This window comes from Marmota monax, unplaced genomic scaffold (assembly GCF_021218885.2).
Source record: "Marmota monax isolate L192 unplaced genomic scaffold, Marmota_monax_Labrador192_F-V1.1 WCK01_AAM20220418_F8-fsc00020, whole genome shotgun sequence".
Lineage (NCBI taxonomy): Eukaryota > Metazoa > Chordata > Mammalia > Rodentia > Sciuridae > Marmota > Marmota monax.
In genome coordinates this window covers 19713434-19730268 of record NW_026692912.1, presented here as the reverse complement: position 1 = coordinate 19730268, position 16835 = coordinate 19713434, and the positions used below count along the sequence as shown (strand labels likewise).

General features: G+C 45.8%; 1 protein-coding gene across 11 annotated transcripts in view; it reads right to left on the bottom strand.

Moving 5' to 3' along the window:
- Ralgps1 (Ral GEF with PH domain and SH3 binding motif 1) overlaps positions 1-13226 on the bottom strand; it is a 245250-nt gene extending 232024 nt beyond the window's left edge. For 2 of the 11 annotated variants that reach the window (XM_046451194.2, XM_046451198.2), the window contains exon 1: positions 13010-13223. The gene's annotated coding sequence lies outside the window, so the exon portion shown is untranslated. Of the gene's footprint in view, positions 1-753; positions 3563-12954 lie in introns of those variants that run through there. The other 9 variants (XM_046451202.2, XM_046451203.2, XM_046451201.2 and 6 more) reach the window with 8 other exon arrangements.
- Between the last annotated feature and the right edge of the window lie 3609 nt (positions 13227-16835).

The following is a 16835-nucleotide window of genomic DNA, read 5'->3' as shown; positions in this document are numbered from 1 at the left end:
ACTCTGACTTATCCAGCCACAAGCCCTTCACTGTGAGTGACAGCTCAGTGGCTAGAGCATATCTTCAAGCAGTTCTCCCCTTAGATGGTGCGTGGGTATAGCAAAAGCGTCTCACACAATGTGTCCTTGCATAACTGAGGTGAATTTGTTACCATTAATGTGAAGTAAGACCTAGCAGTAAGGCCCAATCACCTTTTATATGCTGGGCATAAAATTCCTGAGTCAAAACCCTTTTCCCTCAGAACTCTATGGGCATTGCTCCATGCCCTCTGGCACCTAGTCTGTGGATAAATCTGAGCCCAGCCCAGTTTTCTTTATTTGAAAGGATTCTTCTGCCTGGATGTTAATGGTATCTTAACATGTTAAGTGCTGGCTATTTTGGTAATTTTGCCTGGTTCATGAGAAGCCCTCATAATTCTCAGGTTCAGATCCTTCTCCAGTTCAGGAAGACAAAGGATTCCCTTCTATTCCATTATCCTGGTCTCTACCTCAAGAGCTCTAGAGTCCCCCCCATGGGCCACTCTAGCACCTCCTCTGCTTCTCTCCTGCACCTGCCCAGATGGGCCAATTTGCCCTCCTCCTGGTCTGGTGACTTTCCACACCACTGCCCACTTTCAGTGTTGGCATTACATGACTTACTGTCTAACATTCTTTGGGTTGCCTATCCCCTTTCTCATCCCAGTTTATTGTTTCATCTTTCATAGTATCTGTAACTCCTCTGAGAGGAGAAAGTAGAAGACATTTGAAACCCACCTCAATTAACCTAGACAAACGTTCTTCCAAAAGCACACTCCTCCTCTATTCCTCGACTGCCTGTTTATCTTCCTCTCTAGGCTGGATCTTTGCAGTCTCCCCTTTGGCGCTGGTCTTTCTCTTTGTTCCTTCTGGAATGAGGACAGATGATTATGTTCCAGCCTGATATGTTCCAAAACAGGGCAGGTGGATTCTCTCTGCTCCCCTCTCTATCTGCCCTAATGGATTCAAAGGTTCCTGGATAGAGCTAGGCGCTAAGGTCTAGTACCATGTCCACCACTCACCTGTGACCACTCTTGAGCAAAGTTCTTGACTTCTCCTGCCTCAGTTGCCTCTTCTACAAAACCAGAAAGTTAAGCTAACCTTTAAATGTTCTTTAGCTCTACATTCTTATGATAATTTTACACATCATATAAAGTTTCATTAGCTTAGAAACAATTAGCAGGACTTGAGTAAAGTCATGTATAAACAAGTAATACCCTATTTCTTTTTTTAATATTTATTTTTTAGCTTTAGGTGGATACAATATCTTTATTTTATTTTTATGTGGTGCTGAGGATCGATCCCAGTGCCTCACACATGCTAGGCGAGCACGCTACCACTTGAGCCACATCCCCAACCCAATACTCTGTTTCTTTTTTTTTTGTTTTGGTTTGGTTTTTTGGTTTTTTTTTTTCTTAATACCCTGTTTCTTAAGAAAGATTCTCTGCCCTTTATTCCAAAATGAGTCACTCATAAATATGAAGCTCAAGAAATAGCCTTCATTTGATTATACACAGGAAGAGATAAGAATTATAAATAATTTAACAAGAGCTAGCAGAGACGTCTTGGATGTAAGATGTGTATGAGAAGACAAAAGCTACACACAAGCAACCATGAGCCCTTTCTCCCTTTCAGACTCCCCAGAGCCCTGTCCACTCCAGGACCTTCCATCCATCAAAACACTGAAAACCAAGCAGAAAAACTGACAACTCATCATGCTGTCTATAGGCCTGTCTCTCCACAGCTCCAGAAATAACACTGATGTGCCTGCTGCAGGCCACATGCTGTGGCAAGCCCTCTGTTCGTATTGTCTATTTAACCCTGCCAACCTCCAGGTAGAAGACTCACTCCTGCCCAGGTCTCTGGCACCTCTACACTTCCTACCCGGCTCTTGCCTTCTCTTTGCAGAAGCGCTTGGGTTTTTCAACCAACATTACACTCTTCTTTTTCCTTTCCTGAGAAGCAAAAGGCTTCATACCAGTGTGGTTGGCTCTGGTACCAAGCACAGCCACTTCCCTGGGCTGTCCTTGATCCTGTCTCACTACTCCCCAGCTGTGGCTTTCAGCACCAGGGTCAGTGCCTCTGCCAATGCTGGGGTCTCTGGGTCAGAGCAACAGAAGACACATCATCACAGATGTTTCCCACTGGCTGTCCCAGATTAGATCCTTCACCAGATTCTGTGTCCTGATCTCAGTCTGATTCCTAGATTTACCAGGGGGATGGACACACTTTCCCTCAGCCCCCACCAACCGTCTGGGTAGCTCTCATGTACTATAACTCTGAGACCCCACTCATAAGTTCCGGAAATTCTACAGCAGGGTTCTCTTTGCTACCAAGCTAGGAATACAGAAGGGGCTAAGGATGCACCTCAAGTCACAGGGCTCCTTACCTTGGGCCACATTAGTCCAACTTCCCAGGACTTCCTTCAACTGTTCTGACCAGCTGCCTTTCCTAGGGTCTGGACATGCACCCCTCCCATGGGACTGCAGATCCATCCTGAACCTGGATGTTAGACCGCTGGTGGTGGGGCAACTTTCCTGCTCAGGAGCCACAGATTTCACGCCAAAGGAAAAGCAGTAGTAGGTACCAGTAAATTGCTTGAGAAAATTTGCTGAGAAACTGGACACAGCAAAGAATCTCTCTCTCTGAGTCTTTTGCACATGGTAGTGAAGGTAACTTCTCTGGAAAAAGCCAGAAACTGACTGACTGACTGACTGACTGATGAGACAGTGCATAAAACTGGTTCTGACACTGGCAAAAACAAGAGTGTCCAGCAGTAGGGGCAGGGACAGGCAGGGCCATGCAGGGAGGGAGGTGGAAACTAGTGCCTACGCTACAGGTCTTCCTTCCCAGCTGACCACTTCACATCTCGTCCTTCCCTTGGCCCTTCCTCCATGTCCACAGTGTCCCTCCTACTGGCATTCTGCAGCAGTGCAGATAGGACCCTCTGCCACCACATAACCTTCCTAAGCAAGGACAACCCAAGTCTCCTCCCCAGCCCAGTAAGTATCTGAATCACCTGTGAAGAATATCAATCAGGCAGATGGCCAGCCCACAAAGGATGCGGATGCTCCAGTGAAAGCCACTGTCCCAGCTGAGACCTTTTCTCTGAGTGCCAGATGACAGGCCACTCACCAAAGGACAGCCCTACTGAGCTGTCTCAAGGTATCCTAAACTAAATGGCCAAACCAAATTCACTTTCCTTACCATGTACTACATCAAACAGAGACTGCTACCTTTCTTCCTTGGAACCAGTCTTTCTGACCTCTACTGCCCACGATGGCCAGATTCAGGACCTACCATCTCCCACCCAGACTCCTATCTCCAGCCTCCTCCCACAAATTTTTCCCCACCAGGAAAAATTTTGCCACCAGGATTAGTGATAGTGTTTCTCTTGACCAATTATTCACTGACCACAGGATGACATCCAAACTCCTAAGCACTGCCTGTGAGGCCCCTGCAAACAGACCTAAAGCACTCTTCCAACCACACTTCCTCCAGCCTCTCCTCCCACCTTCTCCACTCAAACCTCACACTCCAGCAACACACCCCGCCACAGCCTACGCATCACGCTTGCTCAGCCTTTTCTGCCACTACATGATGCTTCCCCTGCCTGTCCCTAATGCACCTGGAAAGCTGAAAATTTCCTTTAAGATCCAGAATCTTATAAAGTTCCATGGGCTCCCATTTCAACACCACCACCAGCCCTACACCACATGGCCCTCACTTATTTTCTCCTGTCTGTCAAGTCTGTAGGATGCCTGAGGCAGGGCTGCAGTATCGAGCCCAATTACATGTGCAATACATATCTACTTAATGATTTAAAACTGCTAATGAGATCAAGGTATTCTTCCATCCCCTCAAGAAGCAAAGAAGCCAACCAATCCTCAGAGCAACAGAAATAAGGCCAGCTGCTATCTGGAAAATAAGGCAGGTAATATCTCAGCAATAGGTGCTTTAGGTGACAGCTGGGAGATCCTAAAAAAGAAGAGCCAGCAACTACAACACAGCTTAGTCAGGGATCAACACAGTTCACAAAAACAACGCCATGTCTGACCCAGGAACACTCATCCCTCCTTGCCCTCAGGGCTGTAGCCACACAGGTGTCATGGTACTTCCTGGATTCACCATGCCCTGTCCTTCAATGGGACCATGCAGGTGTAGCTGGCATCTCTGCATCTGACTAGCTCCAGGCTGGCCTTCAGGTGGCAGCTTGAAGCCTCCTTCCTCTGAGAAGCTGCCTCTGACCTCCTTGCAGGAAAAACCATTCAATGTTTGGTCTCCTGGTGTCTTGTACTCCTCCTGTAGCCATTAGCAGTAATGTGATTCCTTTGCTACTATACTTCAAGCCAAGAGATAGCCAGGCTTTGTTTTTCACACTGTGGCCCCACATTCATCAGGGGACTCTCTGCCACCACACAGGCCAGAACAAGAACTGGATAAGTGGATAGTTGGATGGATGGATGGATGGATAGATGGATGGATGGACAGGCAGGCAAGCAGGTTAGCAGGACAGGGAGGAATGAGGAATGAGTCTGCCTTCAGTTGCTGTATCATCTCCCTTTACTCTGACTTAACCCTCACAACTCAATCTCACATCTTAAATCCAAGGCTTTTCTACTGAAAAAAGGTTGCAAACACACTGGGGCTATTCCTGTTCACTTAGAAAGCAGCTGTCACACGGCAAATTCATATCCCTGGCATTCTGGCTCCATTGATCATCCATTGATCTGTGATACCAGCTTTGCTCTTCTCCATTCCATAGGTCTTACTGGCCATGGTGATAAAACTAGGTTCCAAGAATTTTCCAGTCCTAAGAAGCTCCCTAAGAACATGGTGATGCTAAGAGACCACTGAGACACTGTCTTTTCTTAGATAGCCACCATCATCAGATTGGTCAGTGGAGCTGAACACTAAGTCAGGGATTAGTCCCTGCTCCCGTGCAGTTGACCACCTTGGAGCAGAGTTTTCATTTGAGATAAATGCTTCACCATAGACACAGTTTGTTAGAAACAGTACATGACCCACAGCCAGCTGTTAAGACTACCTTATGCAAATGGATGTGTGCAAGTCCACAGGCCTGCAGGTTGGTGAAGCAGTACAGCTGAGCATGAAACACTGGTGAGGTCTCCACCCTCACCTGGAAAGTCTGGACTCAAAGATCTCTAACCTTCAGACTGACACTATATCTGATAAGCACAAAGGCCACAGGTCCCCAATGCAAAGGTGCCCAAAGATAAATCACAGAAATAAGCTCCGTAAAACACCCCACAGCAGAATGCTGCACATCAATCAGCAAATAAACTCTAACCTTATCATCAAAAAGTTTCCCAACAAGCTAGGTGTGGTGGCACACACCTGAAATCCCAGTGACTCAAGAAGCTGAGGCAGGAGGATTCAAAGTTTGAGGCCAGCCTCAGAAACTTAGTAACACCCTGCCTCAAAATTAAAAATAAAATAATAAAAAGAATTTGGATATATCTCAGAAGTAAAATGCCCTTGGGTTCAATCCCCAGTACAAACCAAAAAAAAAGAGGGTATCTTAAATACCTCACAGGCATGCTTATTTGGTCTTTTCTCTAAAAGAAGATGCCACTAAGGGTTTTAAGTAAGGGGAATGACATAATCATCATTCCTGCTGCCTTATGCTGGCTCTGGGATAGTACATTTACCTACAAAGTCAGGGAGAAGTATCACAAGAAAGTCATCAATGATCACACAGTGTAACCACAACATACCATGGCAGGACACAGCACAGTGGGACCCCAAAGGTGGTGGTAGGAACAACCTATAAATACACTTGGTTCACAACCAAGTGTCGGGGCCTAGAGAAGAAAAAGCCACTACAGAGTTAGGACACAAAGTAAGAAATATTTAAAACCAGTGAGAGTCATTAATTCCACATAAGAGATTTTATTGCCACAAAAAAACTTTTTTTCCATAAATACTTCATTATTAGGAGTACTGAGAGCACAGATTTCCCTTGCCCTAGTTACCAGACTTGTACAAGACATGAGAATTATTGTGTTCAATAAACATGGACTGGGGCTGGGGATGTGGCCCAAGCAGTAGCGCGCTCGCCTGGCATGCACAGGGCCCTGGGTTCAATCCTCAGCACCACATAAAAATAAAATAAAGATGTTGTGTTCACCGAAAGCTAAAAAATAAATATTAAAGAAGATTTTCTCTCTCTCTCTCTCTCAAAAAAAAACCAAAAAAAACCAACATGGACTTAAAGACTCTCAATATTAATTCCTGTTTCTCCAGTAAGATAATTTTCAAAGAAAATCAAGGCCAAACATTTAAATTTTCTTATTACTCAATTGTCCTAATCTTAAACCTTACAATAAAAATATTTAAATCCTAAAGAAGAAAAGAACTGTGTTTGCATTAGTTCCTATGAAAGACCTTTATGTATATGGATTCACAAAAAATGGAAGAAACTAGGAAGCCAGCCCAGAACCCTGGACAGGTCTGAGACAGAGGCCTAGTCCTACGTGACTCCATGTGCTCCCTCACTGGACCTGGTGTCCTGCTGGAAGTCGAGGCTTGCTCCTGCAATGCCAGCACAGAATGAGCTCCACCAGCTGACCCCATCACCAAGCTCATCTGAGTTTTAACACATTCCTTGTGCAATTACTCATATAACTTCCATTAGCAATAAATTAATATCCCAAAAAAAGCATCTTGAAACTCCTGTGATCCTGGGTGAAGAGAGAACATCATATCATTCTATTTTGTATTCACTGGTGCTTGCAATGTGCACGCCCTCTGCCATGTGCTGTTCCACAACATCTGCCTGTACCCCTTAAGAAACATGCCAAAGCTGGGCGCTGTGGTGCTTGCCTGCAATCCCAGAGACTCAGGAGGCTGAGGCAGGAGGATCATGTGTTCAAAGCCAACCTTGGCAACTTAACGAGGCCCTAAGCAACTCAGCAAGACCCTGTCTCTAAATACAATACAAAAAAGGCCTAGGGATGTGGCTCAGTGGTTGAGTGCCCCTGAATTCAATCCCCAGTGCCAAAAAAAAAAGAATCATCCAGAGGCAGATGCTATCATAGCTTTTGTATGGATGAGGAAAAGCAGATGGAGTTACTTGCTCAAGGCCACAAGGCTTGTTAGTGTTGCATTCTGAGCTTTGGGCAGTGCCATCCTCCTCTCAGGTACTCAGGAGCTAAATCCCTCACTGGGAGCAGAGTACATTCAAAAGCTCTGAGGAAAAGCAATGGAACGATTTGCTGCTATGAGTCTTCACAGTCTCTGCCCTCCTTGGGAAGGACAGGTGAGGCAAGCCCATGTGTGCCAACCCTGGGGAAAGGTCAAGGAATAGACTAGTACAGAGCTCAGACAAGAGAAGGTACCCACAGTGACGGTGTGCTGACCCCTCCTTTGAGAAGAGTTGGAGCAAAAAGAGGGTGAAAATACCCGTAGACAATCGCAAGCCTGGGAGAAGCATCCCGAGCATCCTGGAAGGAGCATCCCAGGGCATTATAACTTCCAGATGGCTTCTCAGATGCCATGTCCATCTAACTAGTACCATGACCATGACACTAGCATCCAGAGGAACAATCAGAGAGAGATTTCTTAATGCTCCCAGTGAGTACTCTAAGCATGAGGTTCCTGTCAGGCACCAGCCAAATATCCCACTACATTATTTGACCAATTCTTCACCAACCCCAAGGTAGAAAATACTGCTACCCTCATTTTACAAAGCAGGAAATATACCTGCCCAAAGTCACACAGGTTGTGGAAGAACTAGAAATTTGAACTCAGATCTGCCTGCTCTAGAGCCTAAATCTGCTTGGCAACTTCATTTGAGGTACCCCTGGTCACCTTTCATGTGTGACTCTTCTGTGACATGAGCTCCCAAAAGGCAGGGCAAAGCTCCTTCATCTCCATATGTCCAACATCTAGGACAAGGATAGCTCAAAGCTGAACCCCAGCAGGGCTGATAGGAGAATACCCACCTGCAGAAAGTGAAGTGGCCTCTCTAACTCGAGGTACAGAAACAATGACAGTCAAGAGAGTGTGTTCATGAGCAATGCCCCTCACAGCAGCCAATTCAACCAACCCTTTCCTGGTCAAAATGCACAGACCACCTACTTGGCACCTGCAGTAACACATCCAGACCCCAGCCCAAGGGAGGAAGAAAGGTGAACTCAACAAGCAAAAGCAGCCCACCATTAGACCTGTTATTCTCCTCCATTCCCATCCTGACCTACAGCATCTGGAAGAAATGTTCCTTTTCTCTCCCATACTCAAGACTCCACAAGTGTCACCAGCCTTGCCCAAAGCCTACAGCTCCAGAAAGCACAGCACATTCTGTCTCAGAGTCAGCACTCAGATATCTGGGGAGGGAAGGAATAGAATCCAGAGACTGGGTTTCACCAAAGTCCTGCTAGCTTATAAATAAGAGCTTGCAATGTGTATAGCATGACTCATCTAAGCAGACGTCCATCAGTGTCCTCCAGGAGCTTACCCTGTGCACATCCCTCGAGACCCAGCTGCAAAGAAAGCTGGAGGAGACAAAGGCATAAAGCTCCACATGCAATAACACGGTACATAGCCAGATCCAGGTGTGTTCATAGTGACAGTGGAAGGAGCACAGGGCAGCGGGGAGGGGTAACAAATACCTGGAAGAACTGGGTAGATTTCACAAAGGAGGGGAAATAGGAGCTGTGGAGGCACTTCCATGATACAGGGAGAAGTAACTGTCCCTGCCTCTGTGACCTCACACCCTACTCACCTCCCACCATCCGGCCAGCACACTATTCTGCAACTCTTGAGTATCTGTCTCCACACACAGCAAGTAGCATCTTAAAGGCAGAAACTACAGACATTTTCCACAGCCAGTAAGCATCTGCCGACAAGGAGTATCTACTTTAGATTATTAATAACACAGTACTCGCCCTTCCTGAACACCTACATGGCCTGCTCCTGTGACATGTGCCTTGCATGCACTATCCCTTCTCCTCCACAGAAACCCACAAAGACAGATTCCCATCATCAGTATCCATTTTACAGAAAAGGAAACTGAGATGCCGAGAGATTAGATAAATTGTCCCAAGTCATATAGCCAATAAGCAACAGAGTTGGACTGTAAATCATGAGCTGAATGGAAAAATCAATGTTCAATGACCAGCAAACATCCCCTTTCCTTTTCTTTCTCTTTCAGTTCTCTGCCTTGCATCCAGATACATGGACTGCCCTTTAACCTACTGTTCACTGGAACCAAAGTCATTTCTTTACCAGAGAAGAACAAGGAATGGCTCTTGTTAAATCTATGACTGCTAACCAATACTGAGTAGATATATGAGTGGAGGGGGAAGTGGCTATATAAAATTGTGTTTACAATATCAGTCAAAACCATTTATTAAAGATGAACTAAATGTACCAATAGGGCATCTTTCAATACTAGAACATTTTCCAAAATAAATCAAGTACATAACTGAAGGAGCAAAGAGTATGTGTAGAATGCTACTCTTTGTGTAAGAGAAAAAAACATATAAATAAACAAGAAACTGGTGATAATAGTGGCCTCTAAGGAGAAAGACTTGAAATTGGTAGTTTGAGGCAAGAAAGAGTCTTATTTTACAAATGATTTCCCTACTTGTCTTTTTTTTTTTAATCCATGTGGAATTTTTCTACTTCTTAAAAAAAATAAAAACATTATTTAAAGAAATCGTTTATTGCCAGACTTTCCCCCAATACTCATACACACAACTGCAATCATGAAAATTCATGTTTGTGAACAAACCTGGATGAGTTAAATGTGTAATGAAATAAGGCTGTGAAACAATTTTTGTATTTCATGTCGAGGCTCACTAATTCCACTTAATGTTGTGACAATATTTTTGTCCAGTAAATAAAATGCACATTAAGGATACAGACACAAAGGACACATAGCAACAGGGACAATTTGCCAGGTCTTCTTCCGAGGTAAAGCCCTTCATCTGTTCCTTTGACAAGTATTTAATGAGCAGCTACTATGTGACAGACAAGATGCTAGACAAGCATTTTTAAAAGAGGAACTAAATAATAGGTCATTAGCTTTCACCCTCCTACTTTTCAGGAACATATAACAGCATGTTAATCAGAATCCAGAGTTAGGACTCCAGGGGATCACACAGTTGACCACTTTTACCCAGTTAAGAAAACAGGTGTGCCAGGCACAGTGGTGCACGCTTATATCCCAGCAGGATGATTACAAGTTCAAAGCCAGCCTCAACAACCTTAGCAAGGCCCTAAGCAACTCAGTGAGACCCTGTCTCTAAATAAAATATTATTTTAAAGGGGGGCCTGGGAGTGTGACTCAGTGGTTAATCCTTGGTGCTCAATCCTTGGTGCCAAAAAAGGAAAAAAGAAAAAGAAAATTGAGGTCTGTAGTGGGAAAGAGACTTACTTGAGACTGCACACGAAGCAAAGGCCTCAGAATCCCCAGCCCTGCTCTTCTTACATGCTACTTGCTGTTCTAAGCAGCTTGTTTTGAAAGATGGTAAAGTTAGGGACAAAGGCAGGGAAAGAAAAGAGCCCTAACATTGAGTGCTAAGTACAGAATGTGCTTTCAAATATCGTGTCTTATTTATTCTTCACAACAACCTCACAAGGTAGAAATAAGAAAACCAAAGTTCTGAGAAGCTAAGAAGTTAGTCCAGGGTCACACAGCAGGAGGCAGCAATAGAGAATAGGAGACTTCAAACCAGGCCTGTCTGACTACTAAGTAGGAGTTCTCTCCTTCCATACTGTAAAGGAAACCCCATTTATAAGGAAGACTGGGGATATATCACAGAGAGCCTTGGGTGCAACACTTTTCCATTAATGAAGTTTTTCCTCTTGACTTTGAATACTGTCACTCATATAATAACAAATCAAAAAGCCAATCATTGGGGCTGGGGCTGGGGCTCAGCTGTAGAGCACTCACCTAGCATGCATAAGGCACTGGGTTTGATCCTCGGCACCACGTAAAAATAAAATAAAGGTTATTGTGTCCAGCACAACTAAAAAACATATTTTTTTTAAAAATCCAATCATAATCCAACATGTGTTCTAGTTCTTGTCTGTCACCAAATTTGGGCTTTCTTTTTAACTCAGAGGGCATGGTAGTCACCCAGGGGACTGCAGTCTTGAGAGACATTAACACAGTTTCTGCCAGGACAAAGTGGGACAACTCACACATGCTGCTTCTAGACCCTCTAGCATACCACACAAGCACTGGCCCCAGTAAGGGCCTGTCCCTGAGATGCCCTCCCTAAGATGCTACTAGGTCACTACCACACCAGTGGTACTGAGGGAGTCCCGCACCATGGTGTTTGATCCCCAAAGTCTCATAGCTTCTGCAATAAGGAAACGTATAGGCCAGCAAAGAAGATTCTGCCACCTTCACTTCTGACTACACAGAATAGGGCAGAGGCCATGCAGGTCAGATTGACCAACCGCTAATGAATAGAGACACAGGCATTGAAAGGTTACACCTGGGAACAGGAAACTGGCATGCCCTTCTTTTTGATGTCTGCCTTCTTGAATAGCAAATTCAAGGCTCTTACTTCGATGCAGGAAGGAGAATTCCTCAGGGCTTCAACATAAACCTCCTGTACCAGCTCAGAGTCCTCACTGGGACTGGGGTCTAAAGGTCAGCAAACAACAAAATGTTCCTCTGCTTTCCACTTGCCATTGCTCACTGTGTTGCAGCAGCTCCCTCAAAGGCCCACAGGAAGAAGCAGTCATGATCCAAGACACCACTAGTCTTTGGGGAACTCCCCAGCACAAACCTCATTCCAAATTTTAACAAGAAAGTGGCCTGATATGGCCTCTTGAAGTTATCCCCTCTTCTTGAGACTCATCAGTTCCCAAACCAAACTGCTCAACTATACCCAAGGATTTGACTCAACTTTACCCAAGGATTTGCTCAGTAAGCACCATTTATACTATCCTCACAAAGCTCTTAGGAGGCTGACAGGCAGGTATAAAGATGCTCATTTGTAAGGAAGGAAACAAAGCTTAAAAAGGTAAAAGACTCCCAGAAAAGTTTCCAAATTGTTATACTTGCTCTTTCCCCTCACCAGGCTGCCATTTCAAAAATCTTTTTGAGACTAGTACTGTGAAGATTTGCAGCAGCATCTGGTCCAAGGAGCCAACAATCCAGGACGCTCCCAAGCTTCACACTAACTATACACTTTAAGCACACATTTTCCAACAACCAATCATCCATTGAAAGCCAACCACCCTCCAATCTAATTCTGTCCGCTCAACAGCACTAGGGAAAAACCCCAGGGGTGAAAAACAGCGCGCCCCACTTAGGACGTGGCGTGGCACTCGGGAAGCAGCCGGCCTAGTAACCAGGGCAGCTGGGATCCAAGTCAGGCTCAGCAGAGGCACAGACAGGCCTAAACGCCCGTTCCAGCGGCAACCCTGGATGCCTCTAGAATCCGCCGAGCTCCTGCTGGCACCCAACCCCCGGGCAGTGAACAGGACGGCCTTCCCTTCTCAGAGGACCACTCACCCTTGGCCCGTTCCTCACCTGTGGACCTGCTTCCGGACCTGCAACCACCCGGGGCCCCGCCCCCCCGCCTCTGCAGGTGTCCCTAGTCCCACCCCTTGCACCCATGATTTCCCCAGGCCCTGGCTGCCCGCCGTTTTAGCCTCACCTCGCAGACCCTTCCCGCTATCAAACACGCCGACGCTCCTGGCCCCGCCCCCCGCACCTGCGGACCCTCGCCCCACACGACTGCCTTCTCCAACCCCGCTCTCCGCACCTGAGCCTTTGTCCCACCGCCTCCCCCACACCCCCAGTCCTTCATGCCCCCCGGGAACAAGGCACCTAAGGCCCCTGACCGGGTGCCCGCACCCAAAACCTGCCAACAAAGCCGGGTCCCCGGCCCCGCCTCCCGGGCCCAGGCTCCTCCCTCCCGGACAGCGGCCCTTGGGTCCCGCCCCCCGCACCTGCAGCTCCCTTGGGCCCGGCCCTCAGGGCCCCGCCCCGCCCCGCTCCTCTCACCGCCGCCGCCGCAGTCCCGGCCGGTCACCTTGACTCGGGCCGCAGTGGTTGCCGCCGCCTCCTCATGGCCCTGGGAGCGGCCCAGCGGCAGCGGCGCTTTCGCTCGGAGGCTGGGGCCGGGCTGAGCCGGGCCGGGGCCGGGCCGGGCGCAGCTGGAGCGCGGGCCGACGCGAGAGCCAAGCCGGTGCCCAGCCGCAGTAGGAACCGTTCGCTCCCGGGCTTGAGCGGCGGGCAACACAGCCAATCGGCACGCAGCGCCAGACCAGCACCCCCCAACCAGCTCGTCGCAGGGGCGGAGACACGCAAATTGACCGGCTGGTCGCTTCAGTGCGCAGCCGCTGCAGCTGCGATCCTCTCCTGCCTGGGCCTTTGCGCGCTGGTAGACGCCGGCTCAGCCTGCAGGGATGCTCCGCTGCCCTCGTCACCGGCTCGGTGCCCCGCCACGCCCATTCTCTCCCTAGAAATAGCCGTGCATCTCATGTCCCACACATCCTTCCAGGCCTCACCAATTCCCCCCTTAAATCCCTACCTAAGATTTATCATTTTCGACAAAAACATGTTTCGTGAGTGGAGCATCACCTTAGTGCCCATTCTTTAAGACTGAGGTAGGCACCGAGCACAGAACGTCTGAGCCACAAGACACCTCGGAGATTCTCAGGTCCAGACCAATTATTTCACAATTGGACGAAGTTAGACCCAACCTGGTGAAGGGTCTTGCCCAAGACCACTCAAGGGCACACCTGGGGATGAGCCTGGATCCTGCCTCCTGCACCAGATCTTTAGTCTGTGCCAGGTACGATGAGGTAGGTGAGCACAGAGGTTGTCATTTGCTCAAAGTTACAGAAATAATAAGTTACAAAGACAGTAAAAGCCAGGTCTGTGAAGACCTGGGAGTTCAGGACCACAGCAAAATCGTTCTGTGCCCCCACAGAAAGGACGTAGAATACTCTTTCCTACTCCGAATGCTTCTTGGACGCGTAGACAAATAGAACATCATTTTCACGATTTTCAAATTAATTTTGCAGTAACAAATAGAAAGCATATAGAAAGATTTGGTTACTGTGTTTCCCAAAGCTTATAGAAGGGGGGAAAAAAAGCAAGAAAAATAGAGTCAATAGAAATTAAACCATTTCTAAGTCTTGGAAGTATCTTTGAGGGAAATTTCTGCTATTGTATTAACAGTGATCATCAAAGAATATTCTTAACTCTTTTACTCAGAGAACTAGAGGCTAAATAGGCAATGGTTCTGCTCAGAGCCTCTGTATTCAGAAATATTCAAGGTGGGAGTTCAGTGCAAAAGTTGGAGAGACACATTGCCAGGGATCAAACCCTGGTTCTGCCATCAGTGGGCAAGGTACTCAACCTTTCTGTGCCTCCATTTCTTTGTTGAGAAAATGAATGTAATGAAGATAGCACCCTTTTCAGACAAGTTGTTGAGAGGATGAAACGAAATGATATATGGAAGAAGGCCTGGCACCTAACAGGAACTCAGAAAACATTAGCTATTATATTTACCTGTGTGACTTTGGGGAAGCAAAGATGTTTAGCACAAAGTTTGCAATACATGCTCACTAAATGGCATCTATTATGAGCTATCAGTGTGCTGGAAGTTGCTACAGAAGCTCCTTCCCTCAGGAAGCCCTCCACCATTGCTGCCCTCACCTGTTCTCCTAGCAGCGTAGATGGTAGCCAGGGCTAAATTCCAGAATAACCTGATGGAGGATATCCTGGGCCAATGAGGGGAAAACATTCGAGAATTACCCAAAGTGTACTAGCTCAAGACAAGAGAATATGCTGGGATTGGATTTTCAGCATGTTGGATCAAGGAAGCTGGAATATAAGACTAAGTAAGTAAGAAATCTTGAGATTTGAGATTTAACACGGTAGTCAGGGCCTCAGGGATTGGGGTGGCAAAAAAGAGTGCCTAATTCTCAGTGAACTAGAAATTCTGTATCATAAATCCTTCCTCTACCTGGCAGATGGTAGAAGTAAACACCCTGAAATGGACATACAGGTGATTCTCACTAATCACAGATTCCAAATCCATATCTGTGAATTAGCCTACTTAGAAGAATTCATTTGTAACCCCAAAATAAATAATTACAACACTTCCATGTTCCATGGTCATGTATAGAAGATGAAAAATTTGAGTCAAAGTGCAGATTTCTAGCTGAGATCGAATAAAGTGACATTCTGCCTTTTTGTTTCAGCTCTCATACTATAAACAAGTACATTTTTCCAATTCAGTACTGATTTTTGCGTTGCTTTTTTTTTTTTTTTTTTTTTTTTGGTGATTCACTGTGTAAAGTAGTCCCCAGGCATAGTGCTGAAATGCTGTTTAGGGTTCCTAGGCACAAGCAAGCTGTGATGTGCCTTACTGAGAAAATACATGTTAGATAAAACTCCATTTGGGTGCATATTACACACAGTGCTATCAGTTAAGTTTGATGTTAGTAAATCAACAACATGTATTTAGTAAGTTATCTTATTAAAACTTAGATATTGGCTGGGGATGTGGCTCAAGCGGTAGTGCGCTTGCCTGCCATGCGTGCGGCCTGGGTTCGATCCTCAGCACCACATACAAACAAAGATGTTGTGTCTGCCAAGAACTGAAAAATAAATATCAAAAAAAAATTTCTCTCTCTCTCTCTCTCTCTCTCTCTCTCTCTCCTCTTTCTAAAAAAAAAAATAAAACTTAGATAAAATAAGATCATACAGTAATGTTGACTGGTTGATAAAAATGTTATGATCAGAGGCTCATAGGAACTCAACTTCTATATTTCCTCTAAGAGCAATAGTTTAGTATTTTCTCAATTAGCATTCACAAATTTTATATGACAAAATTACTGCAAATAGTGATAAACAACTGTATTTTTCACTAATAACCCTTCCAGCAAAGGGTTGCTGGGAAATGTAGTTCCCAAGCTTCTGAATCCTACAATATATGGGAAAGTAGAAAGGGGAAATAATATTAACTGTTCCAGATAATACAGTGCAACAGGTAAAATCATTTGATGACTTTGAAAGAAAATGTTAATTATGCCGTAAGCTTGGCAATGTACATATGCTTTTTGTTTCTTTGTTGGTGCTAAGGATTTAACCTGGGGCCTCACACATGCTAAGCACATGCCGTATCAGTGAATCATACCCCAGCCTCTACAATATCCATCTTTAGTCAATCAGAGATGGACATAAAGATGATCCTTGTTACAGGAGGTAACAGAGGATCCTTGTCACAGAATCTACCACCAAATGCTATGATACGATTTCACATGTGTCATAGGGACCTTATTACCTGTGAAAATGTGCAATAACTGAAGGAAACATTTTCCTAGGGCCAAAGGCATAAAGGAAAGATGCTAGGCTGTAAGAACTTATTAGTTTAAGTTTCCAGTCAAGTAGGACTCAGGCCTTTGAGAAGGGGCACTTCCTGGCTAGTGCTGGTACCTCTGAGAGGAGATGCTGAGTCTGGTTCTGGAAGCACGAGAAGAAATGGGAAACTTGCCAGGTGTGATGGTGCATGCCTATAATCCTTGTGGGGTGAGAGGCTGAACCAGGAGAATCACAAGTTCAAAGCCAGCCTCAGCAACTTAGCAAGGCCCTAAGCAACTTTGTGAGACCCTATCTCAAAAATAAAAATAAAATTTAAAAAGACGGGGGATGTAGCTCAGTGGTTAAGCACCCCTGGGTTAAATCACTAGTCCCCCACCCTGCCTCCAAAAAAAAAAAAAAAAAAAAAAGGAAGAAAGAAATAGGAAACTAGGAATAACTGCTCCTCCCACCAATAGGTGGAATCTGTCTCACAGCCCTGCAGTTCAGGCTGGCC